The 24583-nt window shown below is 39.6% G+C and overlaps 1 non-coding gene across 1 annotated transcript; it reads left to right on the top strand.

Annotated features, from left to right (window-relative positions):
- The first annotated feature begins 3284 nt into the window (after positions 1-3284).
- Positions 3285-3391, top strand: LOC141616468 (small nucleolar RNA R71). Its single transcript, XR_012530815.1, has one exon. It is a non-coding gene; the product is annotated as a small nucleolar RNA R71 (small nucleolar RNA).
- Positions 3392-24583: the final 21192 nt, after the last annotated feature.

Raw genomic sequence — 24583 nt, 5'->3', positions numbered from 1 at the left:
TTGCACTTCCAAGTTTGAGCTAGCTACCACCATAGCCAATGAGGCTTTCTTTGCTTGAAGACTCTTGTCTTGTTGAGAGTGCATTTGCCTTAAGTGCCTTTGTTGCTCCTTTTGTCCTTGCCATTGATGATTTAACCAAGAAAATGGTGAAAATCTTCAATTTCCAAGTATACCCAAATCGATTTTAAGATGAAAGGCTTTGCCTTTATAATTCAAAAATCGGCTCAAAGGTTGAAGATTTTGGTGCTTGGTTTGATTTTTGTTGGAAGAGGAGTGATTAATTGTTGTCAAAAGGAAGTTTTGATTTGATTTTGTTGAATGTGGTTGAGGAAATCTTGTTTTGGTGATGGAGAGGATGAGGGTTTTGATTTTTGGGGTTTATGGGTAGTGTTTTGAATGAAGGAATGAATAAATGAATGTGGGATGGGGTATTTAAAATACCCGAAATTTTTTGAAATGCAGGGGAAGACGGGCGTCTTTCCTTCGGGACGCTCGGATTCTGCCTCTTTTGGTTCAGGATTTCTCGCCTAAAGACGGGCGTCTTTCAGCAAGGACGCTCGGATTTATCGACTACAGGACGGCCGTCTTCTGCTGAAGATGGGCGGATTCTCAGACAGTGAGATTTCTTTTTTTTCACAGGCAAAAAGACGGGCGTCTTTCCTTCCAAGACGGGCGGATTTTTGAAGACGAGCGCCTTCTCTACCAGGACGCTCGGATTCTTCAACAGTCCCAAAATTTCAAATTTTCAGCTCAGATGGACGGGCGGATTTTGACAAACACGCCCGGATTGCCTGAAGACGGGCGGATTCCCATGAAGACGCTCGGATTCTCCCTGTTTTACCCGGATTCAGTTACATCTGTGCATCTGCATATCCCTTGTCAATTTTCATTCTTCAAATCCCGTGTTCTTCATTGTAGGGGCACTACTAAGGCATGAATAGCCTAGGCAATTGCTATCCCCACAATAAGCTAAAGCACTACACATCAATTGTATCATTAGTCCCTCCCTCACTTCTCTCAAAAATGATAATTATCTTGATCAAAGCATAAAAATCCAAAAATGACAAAAAATGTAATGTAAGAATTAAAATGCGAGTTAGGGAGTTAGAAGTATTTACAATTGGTGGTTTAGGGAGGACTCCACCAAACTCTCATCCTTAGTGAGATGTCATGGGGGCATGTCCAAGGTGTTGTTGATGTTGCTCAACACCTTGAAGAAGTAATCAAAAGCTTGTTCATTATCATGATAAAGGTCTTCAATAGACCTTTGCCCTTGTTGTCGGTCTTGATCGATAGCATTACCAATATAGGGATTAAAATTCCCTTCAAACTCATCGTCCCAAAGACCACAAACTTCATCTACTTGATCACTATAGATCTCTTGAGTTGATGGAGACAACTCTCCCACTTTCTTGTCTTGGCCAATGAGGCCATCCTCTTCATTGCTTGACTTTGGTGAGCTTTTCAAGCTCTCTTTGTTACAATTCATTTGATCTTTGAATGGAGCATCTTCAATTTTCTTCTTCCATTGGAATTCCGACTTCTTCCTATCATCCTTCCGGCTATAATGATCAACCATAAAACATGGTTCATGCAAACGGGGAGCTCTCATGGTTTTGTCAAGATTGAAAGTTATGCTCTCATCTCCCACTTCTAGAGTGAGCTCTCCATGCTTCACATCAATCACCGCACCCGCGGTGTGTAAAAAAGGTCTTCCTAGAATGATTGGAATGTTGGAGTCTTCTTCCATGTCAACAATGACAAAGTCCACCGGGATGAAAAATTTCCCAACTCTTACGGGAACATATTCCCATATCCCTAATGGCGTCTTCGTCGATCTATCAGCCATTTGGAGTGTGATTATGGTGCATTTAAGCTCTCCCATCCCTAACCTTTTACTCACCGAGTACGGCATAACACTCACACTAGCCCCAAGATCACATAAGGCTTTGTTGATCGTGGTGTCGCCAATGGTACACGGTATTGAGAAGCTTCCCGGATCTTTGAGTTTTGGAGGTGAACTCCCTTGAAGTATTGCGCTACTCACCTTAGTGAAGGCGATAGTATCAAGCTTCTGGATTGACTTCTTCTTTGTGAGGATGTCTTTCATGTATTTTGCATAGGCCGGCACGTGATTGATTAATTCCGTGAAAGGAATTGAGACTTCCAAATTCTTCACAATTTCCATAAATTTTCCAAGTTGGTCATCAAATTTAGGCTTGGCTTGATGACTCGGAAAAGGAAGTCTAATCACAATGGGCTCCTTCTCCTTGACCTTGTCTTCATTTCTTTTTGAAATTTCTTCTTTTGATGGTTCCCCATCTTTGGGGTTTTGCACAATTTCTTCTTTGTCACTAGCTTCCACAACTTCATCCTCAACTTGCTTCTTCGGTGCTTCATACCTTGTACCACTCCTCAAGTGAATGGCACTAACCGTTTCATGTCTTGGGGGATTACTTTGAGGTGGTAATTGCCCCTTTTGTCTTTGTGAGCTTGAAGATGCTAGTTGAGTCAATTGGGTTTCCAACATTTTGGTGTCAGCTAGGATGTTGTTGATGGTGATTTCCTTTGCTTGACTATCCTTTTGCATTTGAGTGAAAAACTCTTGTTGATTCTTTTGCATTTGGAGGACCTCTTTTTGAACATCAAAACCTTGGTCATTTTGTTGATTGTATGGAGTTTGATTTTGGTAACCTTGGTTTTGGTTGTAAAAGGGTCTTTGATTTTGGTTTCTCATGGGAGGTGGGGTGTATGTTGGTTGAGGGTTTTGAATATTTTGGCTTTTGTATGAGAGATTTGGATGGAATTTGGTGTTTTCATTGTAATAGTTTGAATAAGGGGTACCACTCTTATATGCTTGGAAAGCATTCACTTGTTCATTTGTTCCCCTACATTCACTTTGGTCATGTCCCAAAGTTCCACAATTCTCACATATCCCACTTGGGATTGATGAAGATGCCGTCATGGAATTAACATGATGCTTTGGTGATTTTGAGGCTTCTTCAAGTCTAGCCATAGCTTTTTCAAACTTCAAATTAATGGTATCAATGTGAGCACTAAGTTGAGCACCCAATTGAGTAATGGAGTCCACTTCATGCTTTCCTCCTCTAGTAGCCTTGCGAGGTCTACTATATTGTGAGTTATGGACCGCCATTTCCTCAATTTTGTTCCAAGTTTGATTCTCATCAACTTCGGTGAACATTCCATTTGATCCCATGTTGAGAATGTTCCTTGAATCTTCATAAAGACCGTTCCAAAATTGTTGTACCAAGAACCACTCGCTAAGTCCATGGTGAGGACATGAGCGACAAATTCCCTTGAATCGCTCCCAAGCTTCATACAAAGATTCTTCAGCCCTTTGCTTAAAGCCCGTAATTTGAGCTCTTAGCATGTTAGTGTTTTCCGGTGGATAGAACTTTTTGTAGAAAGCTAGAGCCAACTTTTTCCAAGAATCAATTCCGAGAGTAGCCTTATCAAGGCCTTTCAACCATTGTTTCGCGGTTCCAATTAGAGAAAAAGGGAATAAGACCCATCGAATTTGGTCTTGAGTTACACCGGTTTGAGAAATCGCTTCACAATAGTCACAAAAAGTCTCCATATGAGAATGAGGGTCTTCACTAGGCATCCCCCCAAATTGGCTTCTTTCGACTAATTGGATAAATGCGGATTTGGCAATAAAATTTCCGGTTAGATGTTGTGGTGTGGGAGTACCATTGGGTAGGTTCTCCTCGGTGGGTACGGAATGTGATGAAAACTTAGGCATTGTGGATTGATTTTGTGTTGGATTTTGTGTTGGGTTCTCCTCATCTTCTCTTGCAAAAGGGTTGATGAACTCAATAGTATTTGGTTGAATATCTACAACCTCACCAATACCTCTCAAAGTTCTCCTAGCAAGTCTTCTATTGGTTGTCAAAGTTATTTCAATTTCGCGATCAAAGGGTAACAAGTCACCTTGTGACCTTCTAGACATGCAAAATATCAAACAACTCGAAAACAATTAGAACAAACCTTGAGGAGTTTTACTTCCACAAGGCAAAGAAAGACACAACTAATAACAATATAAGAAAATCTAAATCAAGTTAACACCGTCCCCGGAAACGGCGCCATTTTTGGTCGGACTATCTTTTTCGGTTACTTGTTGTTAGGAGTACCTAGACCAAAACACAATTTATAACTTCACAAACAACTCTACAATTAGTAAAGAGGCAAGTAAAGTTCGGATCCCAAGGGACGGGAATTAAGATGAGATTTCTATTGCAACTAGTGGTGTCTTAAGGGGTGTCACAATTGGGGTTTGATGTAGAAGATCACTAAACTAAATAGCAATGAAAGTAAACAAGCAAGATGAATTAAAAGGGATTTAAACAATTGATAAAAAGCACTAGGGTGTCATGGGGTCATAGGGGATTCATGGGAATTGATCATACAAACATATTCTCAAGTTATAAGCAAGCAATTATAATTGTGATGGATCGAGTTGGTTTATATCTTACAATCCTAGAAAAGTTTGGGTCCCGGAGCCGAATCGATTAGATTGTAAAACACCTACAAGTCGACTTAATCTTCCCTACTCAACAATATGCATGGTTTAATGAGACTCGAGTTGGTTTATGTCTTACAAGTCTCATTGAAAAGATAGGTGATGGGTAAAAAAATGCAAGGATTCATAGGCTCACATTTCATCAAACATAACATGTGCATAAGTTGAGATCACAACAACCAAGCAAATAAACTATGAAAGCATATTAATTTAAGCATGAATCATTCCCCATGTTGGTTTCCCCTAATTACCCATTAACCCTAGCTAAGGAAACTACTCACTCATTATCATGTTGAACATGCTAGCAAGGTTGTTAATCATACCAACAAAGTGAAACATGATGAATAAATGAAGATAATTAACAATAATTAAAAAGGGATTAAGAGAATTATACCTACTAATGATTCCAATAATAAAGCAAAGAATAAAAGAAGTACTTGATGCTTGATTGGAAGGTTGTCAATCTCCCAATAATAACAAAAATAATCTTCAATTACCTAAAATAAAGGATGAACAAGAGAGAGATTAAGGAAATAAAACTTGTATTAAAACTTGATTAAATGTTGATTACAAGATTAAAGAGAGATTTGATTGATATTAACTACCCTAAAGATTGCTAAGAAGAACATGCTCTTCTAATTAGACTAATGGGGTATTTATAGTGGGGATTAGGTGCATGAATTAGGGTTAACTAAAGGCTTAAATGACGATTAAGTCCCTTGTTGAGGAAACGCCGGTCTCTTTTGGAAGACTCCGGTCTCTAGAAAAAGATGTGCATCCTTCCTTGAAGCTTGAAGAAGACGAAATGGGACTGTCTAGGAATCCGGGCGTCTTTAGCACGGGACGGGCGGGTTTGGCGGTCTCTGCCCGGGCGTCTAGGGGGGGAAGACAGGCGGATTTGGGAACATTTGCCCGGGCGTCTTCTGGAGAAGCCGCTCGGATTGTGGCTTGGTGGACGGGCGGATTCAAGGCAATACGCATGGATTGTCAGGCATTCTTGTTCCTTCTTCTTTTCTTCCTTTTTCTTCATAGAATCCTTGAGGATTTCCTCGGGGATGCAAGGATCTTTTCTCATCATTTCCCATCTACTATAGTATGTACAAAGGCCTTCTAATCTTGTCTCTCCTTAATGCTTGGTCATTGAATTCAATCAATTTAGCCTCATTTTGCCATGAAAATGCAACGTTTGCACTTCTTTCCTACCAAGGGATCAAAACCTCAAAGAATATGCAAAACAAAGAACTAAAGACAATAAATGACTCAAATATGCACTAAAAAGCATGGGAACAAAGCTAATTCGGGGACTAAATATGCTCTAATTATGGTCACATCACACCCTTAATAAACACATAAACAACATAAGATATATAATTAATACATTAAAACATATAAAAACATGCAAAAATATAATTAACATGATAATAAACAATCCAACGCGTACCAATCATACAAGACAATCATTAAATCATATTAATTACATCAATTGGCACGAACAAAATTAAAAGAAAACACCTAGTTACCTTATTAAGCAAATAATCCTAAAGATCATCTTCAACGATATAAACGTCTTCTCCAGGTGCAGTTTCCATGCCTTTATAAAATCATCCACGTGCCAAGGATAACAAAACTAACTAACATATATATATATATATATATATATATATATATATAAAAACTATAAACTATAAAACTATAAAAACTACGCAAAACATAAAAACATACGAAGAAGATAGATCCAAGGAGTAGGACCAATCTAAGCACGAAAGATGATGAAGGGAGGAGGAAAGAGGCGCGGCACGAAACCCTAGGGAGGGTGGAGGCATACGGCACAAGGGAGAGAAGAGAGGAGAGAATTAGGTTTAGGGTTTTAAGAAAAGAAAAGCAAGGGTTTGGTTTCCCTTCTTATTTATAGAAAAGCTCATGGGTTTATTTCAAGCTTAGACCCAAAACTTACCCATCCACACCAAGAATCACGTGAGACCCAAGGAAAGAGCAAGTCTTCACCGTTTTCGAACCCAACGGGCTAAAAAGACAAGAGACGGATATTTTTCCGGAAAATAAAATATGAAATATGGGAAAATAAAATTTAAGAATTATTTTACGGAAATTAGGGGTGTTACAGAGTCCATAGATCATCTCTCACTCGAGCATTGTTACTAGCATAAACTATAGTTAGGTGAAACTTGTAAAAAGCGGCATGGTAAGTGACTTCACAATGAATAAACTGACCACGAATAATACGAGGAATAAGAGTCATACTAGCAGCTTTCCAGATAAGCCATATCCTTTCATTTGTATGGGCATCATATTTGCAAACAACATCAAAATCCCTAAATTTGTTTTTATTGATCTTTTTTGCTTTTCCATGTTTTATCCTTGTTTCAAGTACTCCTAAGATATCCTACCGCTTATTTTTCAGAAAATTTAAAACTTCCTGAGGCTTGAGAGGATCATTACCTCCCTTAATGTTCCAAGAGGAGACATTTATGAGATTTTTCAGGTGGTTCTTGCTCCCCTACATTTCCAGTAGTAAGCTCTTTTTTTATTTGAACAATAACCTGAGCCTCTTGACCCCTAATCATAGTTCCATTGATAGATGTGATCTCTCTGGATTCAGATGATAGTCCTCTCTTCAAGGCTATTTGAGTAACTACCATTTGATCCTCCTTGTTACATTCTTGATGCATTACATCACGGGGTGAGGTAATATTCATCTGGTCATAGGAGATCTGGCCTAGCTCAGGGCTTAATGAGCCAGTTTCATAAACCAAATAAGTATCATGCTCACTAGTCCTTACTGAGGTACCACCTAGTAGACAAGGGTTAATTCCCACCACCTAAAAAGGTGATTGAACACATAGGGTATCTGATGCTTTGTCTTTTAAGTTGCCTTCCTCAAGAGAGGAGAATCTGTCGTGAGTACTGAGAGTTGTTTTTGGTGAAACAGATGGTAAGTCTCTCTTCAAGGCTATTTAAGTCTTATCCACTGTTTCCTTCTTGCTGCATTCTGAGTCCTTTTCAGCAAAGCTAGACTGTGATAGAGACCCTCTCAAAGATTTTGGAAAAGTTTTTACTACAAGCTGCTCTACTGAGGTACCACCTAGCAGACAAGGAGCTGAATTCACAGGAGGAGTAGGTTTGATAGGCCTGTAAACTTTCCTCTGAGGCTTCTCAGGAGCTAGAATAGGCCTATTTCTTTTGCATGAGACAGCTTTGTGACCCATTTTGCCGCATTCTAAACAGTAATGAGGCAACCATTCATAGCCAATGCGTTGCTCAGATGGACCAAAGGGGGTGTTTAGAGTAATAGTGTCAGGTAGAGAAGAAGATATGTCTGCCTCTACCATAACTCTAGCAAAGGACAATTTCTTCTTACAGGTAGTGGCCATGTCTGCAAACATAGGCCTCTCTACCTTACTGGCTAGCTTGCTAAGGACAGCAGATGACCATGTATAAGGATCCAAATTTGGGAAAATAACCCAAATAGGAATGGTGGACACCCTATCCATAGAAGTAGAAAAATTAGGGTACCATTGCTTAAGGATTAAGGAATAAGATCCCATTTTCCAAGGCCATTTCTTCAACACATTGTTCATATCTTCCTCTTTGTCAAATCTAAAGCTGAACCAACCCTTCTTAAAGTATTGGACCACTGGTTTAGCAATATCACCCCAGTATTTGTCAGTGAAATCCACAACTTGTTTTTGAGACAGTTTCAATCCAATTACATTGCCCATTAATGTGAATTTCCAAAGATTAAGTTCATCCTGAAAATCTTCTAATACTACATCAATCTCAGAGGAATCCTTGCTCTCAGCATGGTATAAGAGACTCATCCCTAATTTGGTCTTAGGTTTTACCACATCAACCCATTTTTTTTTTACTTTCTTGAGTTATGGTGCCTGAGATAGATGGAGTAGGTGCAGCAAAAACATGGGTATTCTTATCCACAGAAATAGTGTGATTATCCTCAACATTTACAGTATTCATATCCACAGAACTATTGACATTGTCTGTAAGTCCTTCAGTAGTTACAGCAGTAATTTCTATAACAGTAGTAACAGTAGTTTCAGCAGCAATTTCTACAGCAGTTTCAGCATCTTAAAGTGTGTATTATTATTATTATTATTATTATTATTATTATTATTATTATTATTATTATTATTATTATTATTATTATTATTATTATTATTATTATTATTATTATTATTATTATTATTATTATTATTATTATTATTATTATTATTATTATTATTATTATTATTATTATTATTATTATTATTATTATTATTATTATTATTATCATCATCATTATTATCATTATTATCTTAATTATTATCATTATTATCATTATTATCATTATAATCATTATAATCATTATAATTATAATCATTATTATTATTATTATTATTATTATTATTATTATTATTATTATTATTATTATTATTATTATTATTATTATTATTATTATTATTATTATTATTATTATTATTATTATTATTATTATTATTACTACTACTACTGGTATTATTGTTATTATTATTATTAGTATAATCTTTTTATTATTATTTGATTCGATTCGAGATAAGTTGATTCGATTTGATTCGATTGGACAATTTCAATCCAAAAGAACATGGCCATAGTTTCTTAATCTTCCTTTAGTTAAAGTTGTAATATTTCTTTAATTAGCTTTTAATCAATTTCTAGTTTAAATTGTTGGGTTGTAATTAGAAAAATGGAGGAAATTCGGCTTCTTTTATCATCCAAGTTTGTTCCTTTCCTCTTTGTTGGTACATTTCTCCCTTATTTACATCTTCTTTCATTTGTTTAGATCTTTTATCTTGTTTAATTGTGGTTTATTCAAAGTTATCATGTTGTTTGTCATTGTTTACATGTTTCCTTTCATTGTTGATTTCTCCACTCTAAACATGTGTGAGTAATTTTATCTAAGGTTTAGGGGGATCTTGGGTAATTAAAGGGGATGAATTTGGGTTGTTAACACTTTGATGTGAGTGATTAATTGATCTTTACTCTCATGCTTATGAAGTGTTTATTGAATTGTTTAAATAAAAGTTTGAACTTTTCTTTGACATCGTTGGCCTATCTTGGTACTCATGCTATTGGATGGTCTTTATGCCATGTTTGTAATAAGTTTGTCTTAACTAAATGATAACTTGTTAATGAAGTTAAGGTGACAAAGAAATTAGGCCTAAATCGTTGACCATTATCACCACCCATCTCTTGTTAAACCTTGTTTCTTCCTCTATTTACCCTAGTGAACCCAAAGACCCTAGCTTTCCCTTCATTGATTTGAAACAACTTTGTTTAGTTTACTTTTACATCTTATTTGCATATTTGTTTACAATTAATCAACATCTTTCACTTGCTAGACTAAATCGAGACTTGAACAAGCTAAGTACAAACCCCCGCCATCTTTGAGAACGACCCCGATTATTACTACTTTTAATTGGGTTATTTATAAATTGTGTTTTACTCGGGCATGACAACTAAACCGGATGTCAGAATCATAATTATATATACTTTAATGCCTACCTTTAGTTATTTTTGAGACGTTTTTTTTGCTTATATATGTCATTTATATGCCGTTTATTTTAGAAATGTCGATACTTCCATTTTTTTGGTATTTTAATGCAGATTAGATGCATTTGTGGAGCAATTGGATACTATGGAGTACCGCGTTGTCGGCAAGATGGAACACGAAAAGAATGGCTCGAGAATCGAGGTAAAATGCCAAGAAAACAAGAAGAGAAGACATGAAGAAAGTGATCTATTGAAGTCACTCGAACGAGTGTTGGTTTACTCGATCGAGTCGTGATGACTTGGACACTCGTTCGAGTGTTGCTATACTCGATCGAGTGTTTATTAATTTCCTACTTTCCGGGGAACTTCCTTAAGTCGGTTTATTTGTATATAAATATAAATTTCGTAAACACTAATTAGGTTATGCTTATTTCCGCCTAGAATCCTTAGAAAACTTCAGATTTTTTTATTTATGCATTGTTTCAGATCTATCTCGCTACTTACGGTATTTGTTAATCTTTCTTCATTAATCGTTAATTCAAGTTTTAGTTTCACTATTGTTTTATTATTCATCTTATTGTTGCTTTTAATTATGTTTTCCTTTCATCTTATTGTTGTTTTTGTTATGAGCATGAGTAGCTAAATTCTTCATCTAAGATGAAAGGGGATCTAGGTTGTTAGAAACGGGTTTACTTAATGAATTAATTGTTAAATTGCTCTTAGTTGTTGTTGATGTGACTCATATTTGAGCACATTTAGTCCCCGAAATAACCTCGTTCCTATGCTTTATAGCACATAATTGGCTCATTTACTATCTTTAGTTTCCCATTTTGCATATTCTTTGAGGTTTTGTCTCCTTGGTAGGAAAGGATTGCTAACCTTGCATTTATGAGGCAAAATGGAGCTAAATTGATCGCATTCAATGACCAAGCATCAAAGAGAAGACCAACACTAGAGGCCTAAGTACATAATGAAGTGAAATGGGCAATGATGAAAGGATCCTGGCATCCCCGAAATGATCCTTGTGGATTGTTAAGGAAGAAAAGAAGAGAAGCAGTCTGCCCAGGAATCCTAGCGGATCAGGCACGATCCGGGCATCTCACAACAGCAAGATCCGGGTGTCTTGTGCCCAAGACGAGCGTCTTCCCCTAGATCCGAGCGGATCCTAAGACAGAAGAGCTCGTGCCACAGCACAAGACGGGTGGATCGTGGCAAGACTAGCATGAGGATAGGCTCATTTACTTCGAGAGGAGCATTTCCTCAACTTTTCTTAGGGTCTTAATAGTCATTTAAGCCCTTAATAACCTTAATCTTTAGTATAAATACCCCTTTGTACTACCTAGATTAGCATGCTCTCTTAAGTAATCTTAAGGCACCCTTAATCATATCTTATACTCTCTTAATCTCATCAAATTAGTCTTAAACTAATTGTAATACAATTTATCAATATTAATTATATCTTAATCTTTTCTTAATTTCTCTAATGTTCTTCTTTTATTTTGGGTAATTAGAATATTATTTGGGTTTATTTGCAAGATTGACAACCTTCCATCGATCATCATGTACTTCTATTATTCTTTGCTTTATATTTTGGAATCATCTTCATAGGTATAATTCTCTCTTAAACTTGTTTAATTATTTTTAATCACTTTCATTTATTCATCATGTTTTGCCTTGTTAGTATGATTGACAACCTTATTAACATGTTAAACTTGATCATGAGTGAGTAGTTTCCTTAGCTAGGGTTAATGGGGAATTAGGGGAAACCAACATGGGGATTGATTCATGCTTAATCTAATACGTCTTCATAATTAATTTGCTTGCTTGTTGTGATTTCAACTTATGCACATTTTATGTTTAATGAAATACGAGCCTATGAATCCTTGCATTTTTTGATCCATCACCTATCTCTTCAACGAGGCTGTAAGCTTATACACCAACGCGAGCCTCTTTAGACCATGCATATAGTTGAATAGGAAGGATTAAATCGACTTGTAGGTGTTGTACAATCTAATAGATTCGGCTCTGGGACCCAAACCTTCTTAGGGATTGTAAGCTTATACACCAACTCGATCCCATCACAACAATAAGTGCTTGCATCTAATTGAGAACATGTTTGTATGATCAACTCCCATGAATCCGCTATGAACCCATGACACCCTAGTGCCTTTAATCAATTGTTTACAACCTCTTTATCTACCTTGCTTTGTATTTATTTCATCTTGTTGATTAGTTTAGTTGATCTCCTATCTCAACCCAAATTGTGACACCCTAAGACATAACCATTTGCAATTGAGAATCCTACATCAATACCCGTCCCTTGGAATTCGACCTTTACTTGCCTTTTTGCTAAGAGTAGTTTGTGAAGTTATAAATATTGTTTTGGTTGGTAGCTTTTGACGATGAGTTTTAAACCGGACCAAAAATGGCGCCGTTGCCGGGGACAGTGTTAACTTGATTTGATTTTTATTAACTGTTTTTAGTTGTGTCTTTCTTTACCTTGGGGAAGTCAATCTCCTCAAGGTTGTTCTAGTTGTTTTCGAGTTGTTTTATATTTTGCATGACTAGGAAATCACAAGGTAATCCATTACCTATTGATCTTGAAATTGAAAGAACCTTATCCAACAATAAAAGAGTTGCTAGAGGTACTTTAAGAGGTATTGGAGAGATTGTGGACATTCAACCAAATAACATTGAGTTTACCAACCCTTTTGCAAGAGAAAGAGAGGACAACCCAATACAAAATTGATGCGTGCATACTATATAGACTTTTACGGTCTCTTTTGGCATGCATTTTTATGTATTTGAGTGATATTATGTCACTTTATACCCCGAATAGGCTACTTTGTGCTTTTATTGCTATTTTGCAGATTTGTAGCGGAAACCAACCTTTTGTGGCCTCGAGATAGCATCTCTGGAAGATGGACGGAAAAGAGGACGAAAGACTCATGCATGGGGAAGCGTGAAGACGAAAGTTAACCAAATTAAGCAATTCAGAACTACTACGGAAGCTGAGAAGTGACTGAAGATCTCGATCGACCACATTTGGCTGTCGATCGAGAACACAGAGGAACACAAGCCCTCGATCGAGCTGCCCTGTGCTCGATCGAGCTGTCAAGCCCTCGATCGAGCTGTCATTTGCTCGATCGAGAGCCTTAACCTCTCGATCGAAAGGTTCTCCTTTACGTGGGCTATTAAAGCCCGTAGGTTAATAAAACTACTTGTGAGTTTTGGTTATAAAAACAAAAAGACGAGTTACTAGGTTAATATCTTTTACCTATCATTCACTTTTCCATAGACATTTTTACTGCATTTACTGTTCACTGCTTGGAATTTTACGATCTAGGATTTGGTTGTTCTTTACGCCGGATTTGCTATTATAGTATAATTCTTTCCCTTAATCTCTTCTCTTGTTTTTGTTTTATATTTATTCTTATTAGTACCATTATTAATTTATGCCCTAATCTCGTTATTGCTTTTTACTATCATCATATCATGTTTTCCGTTAGCAATTCGTTATTAGCTGTGTTAGTTAATATAATTAGCATGCGTAGCTAATTTGTTTATATGCCGGGATGAGGGAAACCGTGTTAGAAGCATGATAGGACGACTACTAAGGTAGTTATGCGGTAGGAATCAGGTCTAAGCAATTTATTTGTAGATCGGTTAAATGAGTGCACGCAGGAGACCGTCTGTTTAGTTAACCCCAACCTGGATCGAAATATTGGAAGGGTAGACTTGCTTAGTTCTGATAATTGACTCCTATGAGGGCGAAAGTCAAGTAGGATGACCTTAGGCCGACTTTAGACCGAAAGGTATAGTCGGGTTTGAGACCGAAAGGAGATAACCTAGCCCTTCCTACTAATAAACTTACCGACCTAGCTATCCCAATAGTGTGAAGAACACGGCGTACCGAAATCCTAGCATATCTCTCTTTATCTGATAGTTTATTTACATTTCCTCCCTATTTTCTCTTATACCCTTATTTTCTCTTCCCCTTAAACTTTAGTAGTTAGAACATCAAATTCAAACCTCCAGTTTGTGACAGACAGATTAGACTACAGTTAATAGGAAAGCCTCCCTGTGGATTCGACCCGACTTCCCTAGCTATTTATAGTATAGGCTTGTTGGCATTTATTTTTGGTGTTGAACGATACGCATCAAATTTTGGCGTCGTTGCCGGGGAGGCAATTTTTATTATTATCTGTGTTGTTTATTTCTGTCTTGTCTTAAGGAATTTTAGTTCCTTAAGGCTGTTCTTATTTATTTCCTTTTAGCTGTATATGCGCAGGTCTCGTAGAGGTGAATTAGTTGAGGCTGATCCTGAACCCGAAAGGTCCTTTTTACGCAGAAAGAGGGAGTTAGAAAGAGTTCGTCGGGAGGAAGTCTTGAGTACTTCTGACAGTTCGGTTATTGAGGAAACTTCTATTCTTGAGACTAATATTCCAGTCAAAATGCCTAATATCGCGAGTCATTCGGAGCCTACTACTGACTATATTCCGAAAGGGTTCAAGTTGTCTACCGATGAGGACGGCAATACCTTTGACATTCGGCCATCCTACATCAATTTGGTCGAACGAAATTTGTATCGGGGGGTCCCGGGCGAGGATCCTAGGAAACATATGGAAAGATTTGTTGATTACTGTTCATCCATCCCTACATCTAAGGGAGTGACCCAAGACAAGATAAAGGAAGTTCTCTTTCCTTTCTCTCTGACCGATAATGCGAGGGAATGGTTGACGGATTTGGATAGAGACGCAGCAGTTATCACGGATTGGACTACCTTAGCTCTAGCCTTCTATAAGAAGTACTTTCCTCCGCAGAGGACCAATGCATTGAGGGCCCAGATTACTAATTTCAAATAGACGGGATCTGAAAATCTGTTTGAAGCATGGTGCCGCTTTAAGAAAGCTGTGAGATCGGTACCCCATCATGGATTCCAACAGTGGTTTTTATGCAACCAATTTTATAATGGGTTGTATGATGATCATAGATCCATTTTAGATGCTGCAGCTAATGGTAGATTCCAGCGCGAGGTTGATGATGATAAGGGCTGGAAGCTTATTGAGACGATGGCTAATCACACTGCAGAATACGGGAATCCGCGGAGTGGTACACGGACGATAGCTAATGTCGAATGTGAGGATATGGATGCTAAGTTCGAAAGGCTTAATGCTAGGTTTGACCAATTGGAGATGCAGTCTCTAGGGAGTCAACAAACGGTTCACATGCTAAAGAAAGACGATACGAATCTTTGTGAGAGATGCGGTGAGCTGGGGCACGTTGCTATTGACTGTTTTGCTGATAGGGAGCAAGTCTTTTCTTTCCAGCAGTACCGTCAAGGGTACAATTCGGGTTATGTCCATCCAAATCTACGATGGTTCAGTCAAAATGTCCTTAATCCTACTCCTCCACCGCAGCAACAAGCTTATGTGCCGCCGCATAAGCAAAATTATCAAAAGCCTCCGCAATTTCCAAATCCACAGCAAGGAAGTTCTTCATCTGGAGGAATTTCAGAAGTGGGAGAGCTGAAATCCATGATTCAAGCTCTCGCTACACAAGTGAGTAGGTCGGACCAAGCAACCAATGCTACTATCAAATTGCTTGAGTCCCAAATAGCTCAAGTCGCCGCAAATCAATCCATGAGGCAACCCGGACAGCTGCCTTCTCAATCTGAAAAGAGGAAAAAACGCTAAACATGATAACATTGAGAAGCGGACTGACTTATTCTGATGGTGATATTGCTGGTACTGATGTTTCTGGCACGAATTCCAATGCTCTGCTGGCGACAAGATGATGACTCTCGATCGAGAGGTTTATGTTCCTCGATCGAGAGGAAATGGAGAAATAGAGCTCGATCGAGAGGCCGTTATAGCTCGATCGAGCACTGCTGTTGGTGAAGTCTCTCGATCGAGTAAAAGTTGTGATCGATCGAGAGATTCTGATGATGAAAGTGGTCGATCAAGACCATTGCGCAAGCGTATGATTAATAACGCTTTGATTCGTGACACGCATAACGGAGCTCCTATTGAAGATGCTCCATATCCAGGGCGCCTGAAGAGGGTCAAGAAGACGGAGCCTGAGTTCGCGCGTATCGGTGAACTTGTGCGAGGTTTGAACGTAAGTGTTCCGTTTATCGAGCTGCTAAAAAAAGGTACCTTCATATTTAAAATTTATGCGATAAGTATTAATGCGTAAAAGGACCATAGATGATGTTGAGACAGTAGCTCTGACAGGGGGGTGTTCTGCACACCTCCAAAATAGGACCCCACCTAAGCTTACTGACCCTGGTAGTTTTTCGATACCGTGTCACATTGGACTTCAATTAATTGATAATGCGTTGTGTGATTTAGGAGAAAGTGTTAGCGTGTTACCCTTGTCTTTGTCCAAACGGTTAGGATTCACTAAATTCCATTGCACCAACATGACGGTCCAGATGGCTGATCGGACCTTGTCACGACCTTTAGGAGTGCTGCAAGATATTCCTGTGCAAATAGGAAGATTTCTTATTCCTGTTGATTTTGTCGTGTTAGACATACCCGAAGATAATCACACCCCAATTATGTTGGGAAGACCATTCTTGCACACTGCGCAAGCGGTTATAGATGTCGGGTTGCGCACTCTTACGTTTAATGTCGGTGGTGAGGAATTTGTTTTTGCTAAACCCGCTACTCATAGGGGTTCTATGCGTGTTTTGGAGTGTCGTGCTATTCCCGCGGTTGGTGTTGTTACGCCACCCATGATTGAGTCGCCTTCCATCCCCGTTGTTGATGTTGAGCCCCCACGTGTTGTTACTCTACCTGCTACACTTACACCTTCGCCTCGGAATGAGAGCGATAAGGAGGACCGTCCTATTGTTGTTACTTGTACAGGACCTGGATGGGGAGCTTTGGCGCTTGACCAAGGCGAAATGAGTTCCAAAGTTGGAATGCGAGAGGACGATGGTGGCAATATGACACGCATTCTTGCGGAAGAAATCAAGTTGGGACATTCGTCGGAAAATGGTACTTACGTTTGGAGAAGAAAGTTGGAAGTTACCGCAGCTGAGGATAACTCCGTTAGCCAGAGGCCTAGCAGAGGCCTGAAGGACTTAATCGAGCATTAGCCGGGTTTGCAACCCCGTGCAAATTGTAATAGACAATAGATTTTTGAATTTCATTTATTGTTTTTAAACTTCTTTATTTGCGTTAGACACTTAGACTATAGACAATTTTAGCGTAGAAGACAATTGTGGACTGTAGACAATTTGCTGGTAGTTTGGGATATTTTTACTGTCAATTTTGCAAGTACAGAAAGCCGCACTCAAAGGATAATACATTAAAATGCGTGCCAGCAGGAAAAGCTCTCGATCGAGAGGATTTTTGAAGAAAAAGAGCTCGATCGAGGGAGTAAGTACTCGATCGCGTAAGAGTAAGATCAAGGGACAGCCACCTCTCGATCGAGAGGTATGAAATTAACTCGATCGAGAGGATCTGAGAGCTAAAGCTCTCGATCGAGAGACTTGTATCTCGATCGAGAAGCTTAAACGGGTATATAAAGGGAGTTCTTTTCTCGATCGTCTTCTTTATTTTCTCGACCCTAGTTCACTTCATTCCTGCGTTTCCAATTGCTAAAATTCCCTTGCAAAATTGGTTTTTCTTGCCCAAACCTTTCTACAATAATTTACCCATATAATTACCATCCCAAATTAATCAAAAGCCCTCTCCCAAACTCCATCTTTTTCAATTAATTTGAGTTTTCGGGTTTTTAGGGTTTATCAATTCGAATTTTTCGAATTTGTGCTTATTATTTCGATTAATTAAGCTTTTGTGGGTATTCTAGCATCAAGTATGTTCAAACTTGCTCTTCTCATTCAATTAATTGCAATCCCCATTCCCTTTTTGTGATTTAGGGTTTATGTGGTTGTTTAGGACGAATTTTCCAATTGAAATTGTAATTTAATTATTTATCTTGATGCTATTGTAGTTATGGATTCCAGTAAAGAAACCCCCGTCACTGAGACCGTACCTGAGACCGTTGCTAATGCTCAGACGGCTGCCTCTTCTGTTGGTGTTGTTACTCCGGTGGTTACCACCACTGCATCTCATGGCCTTCTTTGTTTCTACCCCAGTGACGGAGGAACCCACAGCCACCACCGAGGTCACAAAAGCCAAGGCTGTGGGAGAGGTGACACGTGCTGCTTCTGCCCCTACCAGGCCCTTTTCTATGCTGGATCGAGGAGTCACGCCTCGATTCCCGACACACACGGTATCTTTGCCACCTAAGCTGAGTCAGCAGACTAGTCAGCTAGTCACTACTTCCAGCTCTTCTGGGGCTGCAGTTGCGAGAGAGGCCACTCTTACTCCTTTACCGGAGTTGCCCGTGGTACGCTTTGCTTCCACAGATCACCGGACTCGGTTATCCGCTTTACTTCGTTGCCCTCTCTCCTCCACCCGTTTCATTGCGCGGACTGACCTAGAGACCTTAGGAATTTATAAGGAGGCCTGTAGTTTGTTGAACGGGACGGGAATGTCGGGTCTGATTACCTTGCAGGAGGCTGCTATTCGTATCCCTACATACGAGTTTTTTAGCTCCTACTCTTTTAACACCGACTCTTACGCTTCTAACCACTCTAGTCCATGCATTCACTTTCGACTCCGCAATGAGTCGCACCATTGGACTTTGGCCAGGTTTGGGGAGGTTCTAGGTCTAGTTAGTGACGGCCCCACCGAGCCGCCTAGGGATATCCTTCAGCCGCTCTGGGCTGCACTTTCTCACACTCCTTACCCCACGCGGAGAGGAGCCCACGTACACTTGCCTGCTCCGCGTTACTTCTTGCGACTTATGGGAGAGACCATCTTTGGGCGACCTGAGCCCAATAACGTGACCAACACTGAGCTAGCGATTCTCGCGGGGTACCTCAACATTGACTACGGTACCCCGTTTGTTCTAAACATTGCTTATTTGGTAGCTCAGCATTGGAACGGAATTAGGAAGAAAGTCAAGACCTCTGTTGTCTGTGGCGGGCTAGTGACTAGGATTGCCCACCATCTTTACCCCTCTGAGCCTGGACTTACCGCGCCTCATAAGCAGGCTTACCTTTACTTGGCTGCCATGGTTGACTTTGCCTGGTTCCCAAAGAAGAAGGGCGCGAGGACGTGGAAGATCTGTGGTTCCACGTCTGTTTCCTTACCGTGCCCTACTCTACCCCCACTTTTACCGCTCCCGACTGCTGAGGGAGCGTGGCTACCTCCACCCACCTACCACCTTACTTTCACCCCTGCATCCACCTTTTCCAAGAAGAGGAAGCGGGAGGCCGGAGCATCTTCTAGCTCTCCGGCTCAGACTCAGGCTGGACCGATGCCCGCGTCCACGCCCTCACCTACCCCCACTCCTTCCGGATCGGCCTTGCCGGCAAATTTTTTTTGCCCTCCTGCTTTAGGGGCGCCCGAGGTCATGGACCAGGGGCGTCGTGATGCCTTGCTTCTGGATATGTGCAGGTACATTTCCGAGATGAGACGGGATCAGGCCCTCACTTTATTCCCGATCTACGAGTTCCACATCCGAGCACGGCGACCGATTCCAGAGGGGTGGCCGTATCCCTCCTTCTACCGATACCCAGAGGGTGGGTACCCTCCACTCCCTTCTGACTCAGAGGACGAGGTGGAGGAGACACCGGTAGCACGAGAGTTGCGGTTGTGTGCTGAGCAGGCGGCACAGCGAGCTGCCCGAGAGGAGGCGAGGGACCCCCCATTTACGCCAGGTGCGGAGGAGGTAGCTGGAGACGACGATTAGAGGTTCCCCTAGTTTGTTGGTGGTTCGGGGAAGCCATCTTGTGAGTACCGTCTTCCTTTCTTTTTCATCTTTGTATTTATTTATTGTATGTTAGGAGCATGTATTAGGTTTGCGTACCCCATCTTCCATTTTGCTGCTGTTAGTTAGTTGTGAAGACAATGAGGACATTGTCTGTTTTGGTTTGGGGAGGGTATATGCATCCTTTTGCGTCTGCATTTGCATTTTGTTTTGCATTCACGTTTACTGCTTTTGCTTTTCATACAAACATAAAAAAAAAATATAATATATCATGTTTCCTTTTGCATATAGCAGAGTCGGGTTGGAATTCTTTAATGATGACTTTGCACTGCTAGTCGTTTACATGCCATTCCTTGCCTTTCATAATTGCTTTGTAAGAACAAGTGTGATTTCTCAAATTTTATTGTGGAATTTACTACGGATTATTAGACTTGACTCATTTATTTTTGGCAAACTACTTATATATTCTGAGATATAGAGCCATAACTGGTGACATTCATGACCAGTTTTCATAGGAATTGAGAGTAGTTACTCCCCACATTTCATTGTATCGCATGTATATGAGTTTTGATTTCTTTTTGCCTGCACGCATGGGTTTGTGGTCGGTATTACGTGTTTTGAGAACTATTGCATATTCCCCTTTCTCATTTTATCCCATGAGCTCCACATTAGCCAAATCGCGAGTTGCCACGAAACTACAACCTATATTTAGCCTACCCTTGCTGAGCTAGTTAGTAGTTTTGTGGAATATATTGTTATGTATCGGATTTTGGCTCGTATATCTTATTTTGGAGTGTGTATTAATGAGAAAAGAAAAAAAAAAAGAAAAAGAGAAAAAAAAAATCAACCAAAGAAAAAAAACCGTGTAAAAAGAAAAGAAAAAAAAGAGAAAGAAAAAATGGCTGAAAAATATTTTATACCTCTCGTGCTTATTTATACTTCACGAGGTACTTTTATTATGGATTCTTGTGTTGTATATGCCAAATTATAAGGCATTGAGTTATTTATATGATTGGAAGTGTGGGATGTATTTTATTATGGTCTTGGTTAGGTTCTAGCTCGGCTATTTTACCTTCACATTTCCATATTTGTTTTGCCCCTTCTTACCAATTGAGCCTCACATATCCATATTATGCAATTGTTCGGCACGTGATAGTCCTTGAACGGTGGTTTTGCGTGTGTACGGTGACTGAGTCATTACTCATGTTAGTTAGCGTTACATGTTGTGTTGGTCGCAGTCTAGGTGAGAGTCTGCAATTTCTTCTTTCTCTACACACATATTCTTACTTACCATTTGCTTTGCTGAGAGAAGAGTGAACCGGGAGAGTCCAAATTTATGAGTCTTGCAAGGTCGAACATCCAATGTAATTCCATGATATGCATAAATTTGTTCACTTGCTTTTAGCTCGGCAGTAGGTGATTTTGTGCATTAAAGCGGTTTGGCATTGACTAGTAGTTAGCTCTGAAAGTTACTCCTTTCCATTAGGTCCTTATTTGCATTTAGTTTGCTTGGGGACAAGCAAAGGTTTGGTTTGGGGAAGTTTGATGCGTGCATACTATATAGACTTTTACGGTCTCTTTTGGCATGCATTTCTATGTATTTGAGTGATATTATGTCACTTTATACCCCGAATAGGCTACTTAGTGCTTTTATTGCTATTTTGCAGATTTGTAGCGGAAACCAACCTTTTGTGGCCTCGAGATAGCATCTCTGGAAGATGGACGGAAAAGAGGACGAAGGACTCATGCATGGGGAAGCGTGAAGACGAAAGTTAACCAAATTAAGCAAGTCACAAATACTACGGAAACTGTGAAGTGACTGAAGATCTCGATCGACCACATTTGGCTGTCGATCGAGAACACAGAGGAACACAAGCCCTCGATCGAGCTGCCCTGTGCTCGATCGAGCTGTCAAGCCCTCGATCGAGCTGTCCTGTGCTCGATCGAGAGCCTTAACCTCTCGATCGAAAGGTTCTCCTTTACGTGGGCTATTAAAGCCCGTAGGTTAACAAAACTACTTGTGAGTTTTGGTTATAAAAACAAAAAGACGAGTTACTAGGTTAATATCTTTTACCTATCATTCACTTTTCCATAGACATTTTTACTGCGTTTACTGTTCACTGCTTGGAATTTTACGATCTAGGATTTGGTTGTTCTTTACGCCGGATTTGCTATTATAGTATAATTCTTTCCCTTAATCTCTTCTCTTGTTTTTGTTTTATATTTATTCTTATTAGTACCATTATTAATATCTGCCCTAATCTCGTTATTGCTTTTTACTATCATCATATCATGTTTTCCGTTAGCAATTCGTTATTAGCTGTGTTAGTTAATATAATTAGCATGCGTAGCTATTTTCTTTATATGCCGGGATGAGGGAAACCGTGTCAGAAGCATGATAGGATGACTACTAAGGTAGTTATGCGGTAGGAGTCAGGTCTAAGCAATTTATTTGTAGATCGGTTAAATGAGTGCACGCAGGAGACCGTCTGTTTAGTTAACCCCGACCTGGATCGAATGATTGGAAGGGTAGACTTGCTTAGTTCTGATAATTGACTCCTATGAGGGCGAAAGTCAAGTAGGATGACCTTAGGGCGACTTTAAACCGAAAGGTATAGTCGGGTTTGAGACCGAAAGGAGATAACCTAGCCCTTCCTACTATTAAACTTACCGACCTAGCTATCCCGATAGTGTGAAGAACACGGCGTACCGAAATCCTGGCATATCTCTCTTTATCTGATAGTTTATTTACATTTCCTCCCTATTTTATCTTATACCCTTATTTTCTCTTCCCCTTAAACATTAGTAGTTAGAACATCAAATTCAAACCCCCAGTTTGTGACCGACAGATTAGACTACAGTTAATAGGAAAGCCTCCCTGTGGATTCGACCCGACTTCCCTAGCTATTTATAGTATAGGCTTGTTGGCATTTATTTTTGGTGTTGAACGACACGCATCAAAAATCCACCACAAAATCAACCCACAATGCCTAAATTTTCATCACATTCCGTACCAACCGAGGAAAACCTTCTAAATGGTACTCCTACACCACAACATCTAACCGGTAATTTCATTGCCAAATCCGCATTCATACAATTAGTTGAGAGAAGTCAATTTGGAGGGATGCCTAGTGAAGACCCTTATTCACATATGGAGACTTTTTGTGATGATTGTGATGTGATTTCTCAAACCGGAGTTACTGAAGATCAAATCCGATGGGTATTATTTCCTTTTTTTTATTGGTACCGCAAAACAATGGTTAAAGAGCCTAGATAAGGCTACCCTTGCTATTGACTCATAGAAGAAGTTGGCACTTGCTTTCTACAATAAATTCTATCCCCCGGAGAAGACTAACATGTTGAGAGCCCAAATCATCGGGTTCAAACAAAGGCATGAGGAATCATTGTATGAAGCATGGGAGAGATTTAAGGACCCTTGTCGTTCTTGTCCACAAGATTGACTTAGCGAGTGGTTCCTTGTGCAACAATTTTGGAATGGTCTATATGAAGACTCCCGCAACATTATCAATATGGGATCCAATGTAATATTCACCGAAGTTGATGACAGTCAAACATGGGGCAAATTCGAAGAGATGGGGGTTCATAATTCACAATATAGTAGGCCTCGAAAGGCCACTAGAGGAGAAAAGCATGAGGTAGATTCCATCACACAATGGGTGCTCAACTAAGTGCTCATATTTGACACCATCAATTTAAAGTTTGATAAGGCCATGGCTAAGCTTGATGAAGCTTCCAAATCACCCAAACAACATGTTAATGCTATGGTGGCATCATCCTCAATTCCAAGTGGAGTATGTGAGAGTTGTGAAACTTTGGGACATGACCAAAGTGAATGTAGGGGAGCAAGTGAATGCTTTCCAAGTATACAAGAGTGGCACCCCTTATTCCAACTATTACAATGAGAATACCAAATTCCATCCAAACCTTTCATACAAAAGCCAAAATGTTCAAAACCCTCAACCAACATACACCCCACCTCCAATGAGAAATCAAGCTCAAAGACCCTTTTATAACCAAAGCCAAGGTTATCAAAATCAACCTTCTTACAATCAACCCAATGACCAAGGCTTTGATGTTCAAAAAGCGGTCCTCTAAATGTAAAAGAATCAACAAGAATTTTTCACCCAAATGCAAAAAGATAGCCAAGCCAAAGACATCACCATCAACAACATACTAGCCCACACCAAGATGTTGGAAACCAAAATGTCTCAATTAGCATCTTCTAACTCTCAAAGACAAAAGGGGCAATTATCACCTCAAAGTAATCCCCCAAGACATGAATCGGTTAGTGCCATCCATTTGAGGAGTGGTACAAGCTATGAAGGGCCGAAGAAGCCAATTGATGAAGATATTGTGGATGCTAGTGACAAGCAAAGAGTTGTGGAGAACTCTAAGGAAGAAGAACCCACCATCCAAGAAGTTTCAAAGAAGAAGAATGAAGATAAGGCTAAGGAAAAAAAGCCTATTGTGATTAGACTTCCATTCCCAAGTTGTCATGGTAAGAGTAAGTTTGATGAACAACTTGGAAAGTTCATGGAGATTGTGAAGAACTTAGAAGTCTCAATCCCGTTCACGGAATTGATCAATCATGTTCCCTCCTATGCAAAGACATGAAAGATATTCTTACCAAGAAGAAATCCATCTGGAAGCTAGAGACTATTGCCTTTACCAAAGTTAGTAGTGCTATTC

This window comes from Silene latifolia, chromosome 11 (assembly GCF_048544455.1).
Source record: "Silene latifolia isolate original U9 population chromosome 11, ASM4854445v1, whole genome shotgun sequence".
In the NCBI taxonomy this organism is placed as follows: domain Eukaryota; kingdom Viridiplantae; phylum Streptophyta; class Magnoliopsida; order Caryophyllales; family Caryophyllaceae; genus Silene; species Silene latifolia.
Note: the sequence above shows the minus strand (reverse complement) of the source record. Positions and strands in the feature narration are given on the sequence as shown.